This window comes from Notolepis coatsorum (assembly GCF_963971535.1).
Source record: "Notolepis coatsorum genome assembly, chromosome: 12".
In the NCBI taxonomy this organism is placed as follows: Eukaryota; Metazoa; Chordata; class Actinopteri; order Aulopiformes; family Paralepididae; genus Notolepis; species Notolepis coatsorum.
In genome coordinates this window covers 86,310,463-86,319,305 of record NC_140176.1, presented here as the reverse complement: position 1 = coordinate 86,319,305, position 8,843 = coordinate 86,310,463, and the positions used below count along the sequence as shown (strand labels likewise).

At 48.0% G+C, this 8,843-nt stretch overlaps 1 protein-coding gene across 1 annotated transcript in view; it reads right to left on the bottom strand.

The window, feature by feature from the left end:
* The window catches only part of LOC311237952 (receptor-type tyrosine-protein phosphatase mu-like), a gene marked incomplete at its 3' end in the record, with an annotated part of 279,175 nt that overhangs the window by 91,063 nt on the left and 179,269 nt on the right, over positions 1-8,843 (bottom strand). The gene's annotated exons all lie outside the window — the stretch shown is intronic.

Sequence of the window (8,843 nt, the reverse complement as noted above, 5' to 3'; positions counted from 1 at the left end):
CGTGTGTGTGTGTGTGTGTGTTCGTGTGTGTGCGTGTGTGTGTTCAGGTAAACGATGGTGCACTTTGAACAGTGTGATACCAGATAACTAAACTACTGACAGCAGCTTAATGGCTGTCTTTGAAGACGTGCTGTGTGCCTCCGTCTTTCTTTGTGTGTGTGTGTGTGTGTGTGTGTGTGTGTGTGTGTGTGTGTGTGTGTGTGTGTGTGTGTGTGTGTGTGTGTGTGTGTGTGTGTGTGTGTGTGTGTGTGTGTGTGTGTGTGTGTGTGTGTGTGTGTGTGTGTGTGTGTGTGTGTGTGTGTGTGTGTGTGTGTGTGTGTGTGTGTGTGTGTGTGTGTGGGATGCAGATCAATCCACTCTTTATAAACATGTCCTGCCAATTCTATCTCCATATGGTGGAATGAACCGCGCCTGATGCACACACACAGTTATTTGATCGTGCAATTATATGGTTAATAGTGTGCTGTGTCAAATTGGCTGTTGTAGAAAATAATGATAGATAGATAGATAGATAGATAGATAGATAGATAGATAGATAGATAGATAGATAGATAGATAGATAGATAGATAGATAGATAGATAGATAGATAGATAGATAGATAGATAGATAGATAGATAGATAGATAGATAGATAGATAGATAGATAGATAGATAGATAGATAGATAGATAGATAGATAGATAGATAGATAGATAGATAGATAGATAGATAGATAGATAGATAGATAGATAGATAGATAGATAGATAGATAGATAGATAGATAGATAGATAGATAGATAGATAGATAGATAGATAGATAGATAGATAGATAGATAGATAGTTTCATTACACGTATATGTGCATATTTACCAACTGTTTCGCCTGTTTTATAGCAACACTACTATCACCGACATCTACTGTAAGAAGGGAGATCCCCCCTTGAACGGCCCTTCTAAGGTTTCTCTCCTCCACATTGCCTGTGGTGCACTTTTTCCTATTGCTAGGTTTTAGTGAGTTTTTCCTTACCTTCGCGTGGCGTATGTCTGGGAGTGTTGCATTCATTTATTTTATTTATTCTAAATGTTTTGGACTTCATGGTGTTTTTGTTTTGTTCTTGATTCATTGTGATGTTTCTTCTTGACTTGTTTAAAGAATGCGTGTCCGGCCCATGGGGACATTAACGTGTGTTGTCGGGCCTTACAATTTTTTTTAATTTTTTTAAATTTGATTTACCAAGGTCTTCAAGTCTACCAAGGTCTTCAAGTCTACCAAGGTCTTTAAGTCTACCAAGGTCTTTAAGTCTACTAAGGTCTTCAAGTCTACCAAGGTCTTCAAGTCTACTAACGTCTTCAAGTCTACCAAGGTCTTCAAGTCTACCAAGGTCTTCAAGTCTACCAAGGTCTTCAAGTCTACCAAGGTTTTCAAGTCTACTAAGGTCTTCAAGTCTACCAAGGTCTTCAAGTCTACTAAGGTCTTCAAGTCTACTAAGGTCTTCAAGTCTACCAAGGTCTTCAAGTTTACTAAGGTCTTCAAGTCTACCAAGGTATTCAAGTCTACTAAGGTCTTCAAGTCTACCAAGGTCTTCAAGTCTACCAATGTCTTCAAGTCTACCAAGGTCTTCAAGTTTACTAAGGTCTTCAAGTCTACTAAGGTCTTCAAGTCTACTAAGGTCTTCAAGTCTACCAAGGTCTTCAAGTCTACCAAGGTATTCAAGTCTACCAAGGTCTTCAAGTCTACTAAGGTCTTCAAGTCTACCAAGGTCTTCAAGTCTACTAAGGTCTTCAAGTCTACCAAGGTCTTCAAGTCTAGCCAGGATGTTGTGGCCCACGGTATCAATGGCTGCTCTCAGGTCAAAGGTGAATAAGCATGTTAAGGGCTCCGGCGTCAGCAGAGGTGAGGAGGTCATTGAGCACTTCGAGGAATGCAGTTTCTGTGAGTAAACTAGAGGTTCATATTTTACTTATTGGAGAACAGGTGGGTTTGGAGTGTTACAGGGTTTGTGAAGGTTTTTGAGGGTTTTTTGAGAGAAAGGGGATATTTTAAACAAGATGGACCACAAGCAGGTTTCTTCAGGTTGGTAGTGGTTGAGACAGGATTGATCAAGACCAGGTTTTGACAGCAGTCGTTTTGAAGTTGAATAGCCATTCTAGTCTAACAATTATTATTATATTATTTCAATAAATCAATATATACTATATATATATATATTCCTTTCTGCACTTTGTTCATCCACTTTGGATGAACTTTGGTTAACTGACCAGAAGGACTTTCTGGGGAAAGTCTGAATACAAAAACATATAGCTGGCTTGATCAGAAAAAACACAGTTCCGTACCTCCATCCATCCATCCATCCATCCATCCATCCATCCATCCATCCATCCATCCATCCATCCATCCATCCATCCATCCATCCATCCATCCATCCATCCATCCATCCATCCATCCATCCATCCATCCATCCATCCATCCATCCATCCATCCATCCATCCATCCATCCATCCATCCATCCATCCATCCATCCATCCATCCTTCCATCTACTCCCCCATGCATAGCTAATGGTCACACTCCTAATAAACCACATAGACACACACACACACACACACACACACACACACACACACACACACACACACACACACACACACACATGGAGGTCCCCGTTCAAAGGTCTGATATTTTCTCGTTTTCTATTTCTATTTTAGTGGGGGAAAACGTCCATTTTTCCATTTGCTGTGACACACATGCATGCACACATACACACACACACACACACACACACACACACACACACACACACACACACACACACACACACACACACACAGAGATGCTAACCCTGACCCGAGGAATGGTAGATAAATAAATAAATAAATAACAAATAAAACCTTTTAAACAGAGTTAGTCTGCAAACACATACATAAAAGCTTCAGTTCGTGTGTGTGTATGTTGTTGATGTGTAAATATATTTGTGTGTATGTGAATGTGTGTGTACTGTGTGTGTGTGTGTGTGTGTGTGTGTGTGTGTGTGTGTGTGTGTGTGTGTGTGTGTGTGTGTGTGTGTGTGTGTGTGTGTGTGTGTGTGTGTGTGTGTGTGTGTGTGTGTGTGTATGTATGTGTGTGTGTGTGTGTGAAAGAGTGTGTATGAGAGTGTGTGTGTGTCTTTGATGGGGTTATGATGGTAGGTCTGAAGGAGGAGAAAGGAGGAGTAGGAGGAGAGGAATGAATATGCCCTCAGGCTCTCTGCTCACCTCCATCTCTCCCTCTGCTCCACGCCCCCTCATCCACCTCTCTCTCCCCCTCCTCTTTCTCTCTATCACTCTAACCCTCCTTTATTGAAAAACATTCAGGCTTCTATATTTTTACTAAAGTGTGTCTGCCTGCCTGTCTGTCTGTCTGTGTGTGCGTGTGTGTGTGTGTGTCTGTCTGTCTGTCTGTATAAATACAATATCAGGTATAAAAACACTACATACGTATAATATGAGATGTACATATACTAAATATAATATCAGATAAAAATATACTAAATGGAATATCAGATATAAAGATATAATACATAATATCAGGTACACAAACACTAACTATAATATCAGATCTAAATATACTAAATATAATATCAGATATAAAGGTACCATAATATCAGATATATGGCAGATATGCTGTCAAAACAGCAGTCAACGTGTATATTTTCAGCACTACGTTTGTTTAAAAATGATTTGAAGTGTTATTAGTCAAATATGAGTTTCTCTGAATAATGTAAATTCTTTGTGCATTGCATCAGAAATGCGAGGAAATGACTAAAATCCAGATTGAACTCTGCCATTGGAAAGAGATTTGGCCCTATCCATAGATGCATGACTTGGCCATAATAATGTCATTTATAAGCCTGATATTCTATATTATATGTTCAAATCGCATTTTAATTCCAATTGCATGTGTCCGGATGGCAAAATTCAATACTGTATCTACAAAAAACACTGTAAATAATCTCCCCTTTATTAATTTGCTTAGATCTTTTGTACACGTGATCTCAAGACGGTGCTGAATGAGCTCAGTGCAACTCCTCCGAGCTCAATGTTAGCATGGTGTTATTCACAGTCAAAGATGAAAATACATTTATATTCTCCTTTGTTTCATTACAATTTACTCAAGCATAGTAACGGACACAATATTTCGGACACTGAGAATACATTCCCCGAGGTCCATAGATGTTCCTAGATACCAAGAACATGCAAATGGACCTAGTAGAAGTGGAGCAATCTTCCATTTACTTGGGCATGTACTTTTAGGCAGATTTTCTGAAAATAATATGGCTGCAGCTTAACAGGTTAAGAATGGTATGACATTTTCTTTGAGAATGGTATGAAAATTATTTGAGAATGATTTTAGAATTATTTAAGAATGACTTGCGATAACCATATATTTTGCACATGATTTAACCCTTAACCCTAGACAGGCATTTAACCTTAACCATAGACAGCCATTTATTTAACTTAAACCATAGACATCCAGTCATTTAACCATAACCATAGACAGCCATTTATTTAACTTTAACGATAGGTTATGTAGATAACCTAGTTATATTAGTATAGGCTAAGCTCCCGCTCTGAGCCTTACGAGATACTCTATATCGCCTGTGATACCTAATGTATCTCCCACGAACAAAAACACATGCACCCCACCTGTATGGGGCCCCGCCCCTTATGGTGGCACCACCCATATAATCATGACTCTGGTCATGACACACCCTTCCTCGCCAAAAACCCGTCCCAGGAAAAGATCCCTCAAGAGGGAACTCAGGGCGCGCAGAGCGGGAGCTTAGCCTATACTAATATAACTAGGTTATCTACATAACCTATCGTTATATTTCGTATGGCATCGCTCCCGCTCTGAGCCTTACGAGATAATGGGGAAGAGCGGGTGCGAGACCCGACAGATGTACCCCCTGAGGACCCGTAAGCCCACATCAAGGGGTGCGGGGAGCCCTGTCACCCCATCCTTCCTAACGAAGGGGGGGGCGCAGTCAACTCCACCTGAATGCGAACAAGAGGGAGCCAGAACCCCTTGAACACACCGTACAGGCGGAACCACGTGTGACTCAACACACTGCGGCCCATACCCATACACTCCCGCTACCCGACCAAAGGACGGGAAGCAGGAAAGGCCACAGACCCCAGAACCGCCTGGGAGACAGAACCCCCGGTCATGTCCATGAGGTAAAACCTTACAAAGGGGCCCGGCGAGGACCATGAAGCTGCAGCACAGATGTCCTCCACCGAGGCCCCACCCAGGAGAGCGGCAGAGGCAGCCACCCCACGAGTGGAGTGCGCCCTGACGCCCCCAGGGGGATCCTGCCCAGCCAGCGTGTAGCAGAGGGTAACACCCTCGCACAACCAATGGGACAGGCGCTGCTCCGACAGTGCCTTACCAGCACGAGCCCCACCGTAACAGACAAAAAGCTGGTCGGTAACCCTGAAATCCTGAGTACGGCTGAGGTAAATCCCCAAGCACGGACTGGACATGACAGGTGAAGGCCCGCATCTAACTCACCAGTGTGAGGAGGAGGACGAAACGCCTGAACCACAATATCCCGGGAGCGGAAGGAACTCCGGATATTCTCAGGCACGAAAGCAGGATTAGGTCGCAGAGTGACACCGCAATCGGTCCGAAAAGACAGGCACTCTGGACGTACCGAGAGAGCACAGAGCTCACCTACGCGTTTAGCGGAAGTGACAGCCAGAAGGAACGCGGTCCTGAAGGACAGCTGTCCCAACGGCGCCCGCTCGAGCGGCTCAAACGGGGCCAAGGACAACCGACCGAGGACCAATTGAAGATCCCAAGTCGGAGCCAAGGAGCGTTGCACCGGCTTAACGCCGTAAGCGCGACAGTGGAGGGAGCATGCGCATTCCAGATGGTAACACCATCAGGATCAAGAACCTGCACCCCTCAACGTACCCGTCCCAACAACTGACCTAACAGATGTATGGGGAAGAATCCCTGGCGGCACGGCATCGGTCCCAGACCTGCCTGGCCATGTCCAGACGCAATCCTCACCCGTCAGGATGAGGGCCGCCCCGCGACAGTACACCTGCACCCACATTCTCCCTGCCGGGGATGTGGGGAGCCCTTAGGCCGCGCAGATGGAGGACGCCCATAGCCAGCCGCCCGCCGCCTGGTGCAGACAGGGGGAGCGTACTCCTCCCTGTCTGTCGATACACGACACTGACGTCGTATCGTCCGTCCTGATCAACACCATTTGTGGACCAGAAGGACCGCTTTCAACACCAACACATTGAACGTAGCGCAGACCGGGCAGCATGGTTTGCCAGCTGCCCCCTACTGCGTTGGCCCGACGCATCACCAGCGAGGGAGGCGTCGGTGAAAACGCGACGTGAGACAGCGCCGTAACCGTCCTAGGACGGAACCTCCCGAGCGTGTTGACAACACGCTCCGAGATGGATGCCCATAGCCCTCCAACCGTTGACTGGGAAGAGGAATACTCTACATCCAGTCTACAGCAACCCCAGGCTGGTAGAGACCTGCCTGGTACGAGACCTGACGATCCACCTTGACCGCGAAGGACCAGAACGTCATCAGGGCAGAACACTCCGTAACCCCGGATGACGCAGAGGCCCCAGTGCGGCCTCCACGCACTTGGTGAAGATGCGGGGAGCCAGAGAAAACCGAACGGCAGCCTCTGGTACTCATACGCTAACCCTGCAAAGGAAGCGTAGGTAAGCCCTAGGATGGAAGATCGGGGATGCGCATACGCATCCTACAGGTCTATGGAGGAGAACCAGACCCCCACCTGACAGTGTTCAACAGGTAGGAGACGATCCAAAAAATGCTGAACCTTCCCATGGGACAGGTCCAGCCTGGGTCTTACACCCCTCCCTCCCGACTTCTCGGGCAGAGAACACCGGGAGGAGAACGCCACGACGATGGCTTGCTTCGTCCACAGAGATTGGATCTCGTCGACCAGAGCTGTCCCTGCTGGAGACCCCGACAACAGGGTCTGTACCAAACCTGAAAACGGGTGGGGTTGTGTAAACACAAGTCCCCGCCTCACCATTCTCTCCATCTACCTCGACATATGGTACTGCCGTAGTCATATGTGACGACACTCCCAACGCACCCGCCGTCACGTGGCGCAGGTCCGCCAGGAACTGTAGATAGTTGGCCCGGTCCCCCCCGCTGTGCGAAGACAACCCTGGAATCGTGCGAGGAACGCGTGCCGTGTCGGAACACCTGACCCTGACACCACCCACGAGGCAATCGCACCCAAGGGGGAACCCCGACAGAAAAGGGCCTGTCTGATACGGGGGGCTTCCGATCAAAAAAGCCCCCCCACTGAACACCCCTCCAGAACATGCTGAAGGAGTTGTTCCGCAGCCGGACATGCAAGGTGTAAGGCCCCCATGGGTTCCTACACACCGTAGCCCTGCAGTGATATCACTACCACCCCAAACCATGTGAGCTGCGACCACTTGCCAATATTCCAGGAGTGGGAGCACCAACATGATACCTGGCCTGGCGAAGGCGAGGCCGGGGAAGCCCGCACTGTGTGCCTCAAAAGGTTTCGAGCCCCCCTGCTGACAACACTTAAGTTGACAGACGTAACACCAGGCTCAACCAACACAGTTCAAGGTGTGGGAGCCGCTTGACAGCACAACATTCTCACGGACAGACCCAGGCTCAGCCATCAACTGGGTGTCAGCCCCTGTCTCCATGAGAAGCGAAGAATGGGGCCGCATACGCTTCAATGAAGGTTCGCGGCCCGCAGCCAAAGGAGAATGCTCAGAGCCCCGCCTCTGGGGATACCAGAGAGAGGATTGAACGGGGAGCGGGCTGCTCGCGGCAAAATGACGACGGAGTGGTTTACCAACACCGAAATCACCCAAAATGGCCGATCCCTCGGCCGCCAAGACTGTCGGCCTCGCGATACCCTGTCGATTCTCCAACCAGGGCACCACTGGCGGGGGAAACATGGCCGCCTGTCGAGGGCCCCGTCATCGCCGCTGACGAGGCCGTGCTCTCTCTTCTTCTGGCTGCGCGGTGTGAGGCGGTGTAGGGCCTAGGACAATACCGCCCGCGCTCCAGCAGAAGACCAAAATCCCCTGCGGAGAGGGGAACCCTGAGCGGTTATAGCTTGCGGCTGGGTCAAAGCTAATAACGTCAACATCCTCGACGGAGTGGTTTACCAACACCGTGCGCGATGTGTCGACGTCGGCCGGCCCTCAAGGCCCCTCCACCAGACACCATCTCGCCAGGCCGACCCATGGTGTCGGCCGGGCGGGGCATTGTTTCAATATATCAAAAACAAAGGACTGACGTTAACATGGAGCACCAGTGGTGATTGCAAACAGCACCCTCCACTGTGGTGTGGACCATGAAAAGGTTAAATGAACAAAAAGAGCTAAACCACAAAAACTGTAGAATGAGCAAACCCATACACACAAAGTTTAAGGGGAGACGGACCAGACCCGTCTTCATTCAAAATATTCACAACAGAACACCAGCCCTAGTTTAGCCCATTTACCAAAAAAGGTAAACAAAGCCCCCCCCCCGCACTACTCCCCCAGTATACCGATTGACCGTCAGTATGAATGGTTTGAGAGGAGAGAAAGCTGTAGCAAGACAGACCTTCTCATAGCAGAGTGACAAAATGAAACAATAGCCCCCTACACAGGGCCGCCCCAGGAGATGGGGGGCCTCGCGTCTAAAAACGCACAGGGCCTCACATTTCTCCCAAGCGGCCCTGCCCTTATACTACTGCAGCCTAACGCCAGGCAATGTGGAACCCAAGACAACAATTGCCTGTGCACAGACACGCAACATGTTTACCATGTCGGCTGGACCCATAGCCC